Source organism: Chrysochloris asiatica, unplaced genomic scaffold (assembly GCF_000296735.1).
Source record: "Chrysochloris asiatica unplaced genomic scaffold, ChrAsi1.0 scaffold00157, whole genome shotgun sequence".
NCBI classification, from domain to species: Eukaryota; Metazoa; Chordata; class Mammalia; order Afrosoricida; family Chrysochloridae; genus Chrysochloris; species Chrysochloris asiatica.
The window spans coordinates 7,996,648-7,997,815 of NW_006408675.1; the positions used below are offsets into that span (position 1 = coordinate 7,996,648).

At 38.1% G+C, this 1,168-nt stretch overlaps 1 protein-coding gene across 1 annotated transcript in view; it reads right to left on the reverse strand.

Annotated features, from left to right (window-relative positions):
• Positions 1-1,168, reverse strand: part of LOC102832792 (peptidylprolyl isomerase domain and WD repeat-containing protein 1-like) — a 35,913-nt gene that overhangs the window by 30,139 nt on the left and 4,606 nt on the right. The gene's annotated exons all lie outside the window — the stretch shown is intronic.

Genomic DNA, 1,168 nt, shown 5'->3' on the forward strand with positions numbered 1-1,168 from the left:
TCAATCTCTCTTACTACTGCATGCCATCAAGTTGATTCTGACTCATAGTGAACCTGTACAGGGTTTCTGGGGCTGCAGATCTTTACAGGAGCAGAAAGCCTTGTCCTTCTCCCTCAGAGTGGCTGATAGAAGCAGAAAGCCTCATCTTTCTTCTACAAGTTGCTGGTGGATTCAAACTGCTAACTTTAAGGATAACAACCCAACATGTAACCTACTACTCTAGAATGCAATCAATGTCTCAGGTATGGCATTGAAACAGTGCAGGATAAGCACTGGACTGCTAACCGCAGGTCGGCAGTTCAAACTGACCAACCACTCCTTGGAAACTCTATACAGGGTCTCTATGAGTCAGAACCGACTCAGTGGCTCTTAACCACCAACCTTCTTTGAATGTACTGATTCTGTATTTAAAACTCATAAACACAATACAGAGAAAACCCTGATTCCATTATATGAGTTATAAACAATTTTACTAGCCAAAAATGATATATTATATATGTACCAAATAGTATAATCTAACTGTGGCCAAACATGCTTATAAATGATGAGCTGTTTCAGGGTTTTTCATTAACCATTCTATAACAAACTCAAAGTTATCTCCTACAAACTACTTGCTCTCTCATTTTAGTAACAGAACCTCCACACTTACAAGGGTACATAAATTAACTTCCAACTCAAAATTACTTTTTCTAACCCTCTCCTAAAGTTAGGTATGACCATGTGCCTAAATTCAGGCCAATGAAATAAAAGTGAAGATGCTTGCTGTGTAAAAATCAGAAGTCTCCATAAAAAGAAGGCACAGCCCTCTTCTCAATCCTTTATCTTGGAATTGGGGTTTGATCACTGTACTGTAATTCTAATAGCCACTCTGGACAATGAAGATGAGAGCTACACCATACTGATGTTAGAACAGAAAGTTAGAAAGAGTCTAGGAGCATGCTGCCTGCTTATCAATCCTGGACTGCCTACTTAGGGACTTCTTTGACATGCGGGATAATCAAATCCGTTTTTAGAGTTGTTATCACTTTGGGTTTTTCTGTAATATGCAGCTAAATTTAATCCTGCCAAAAATAAACTCCTTTTGCTGTTCACTGGTATACTTACTGTATAAATACATGTTGATAACCAAATGGTTCCAGTAACATGACAAGGAAAATAAGATATAATC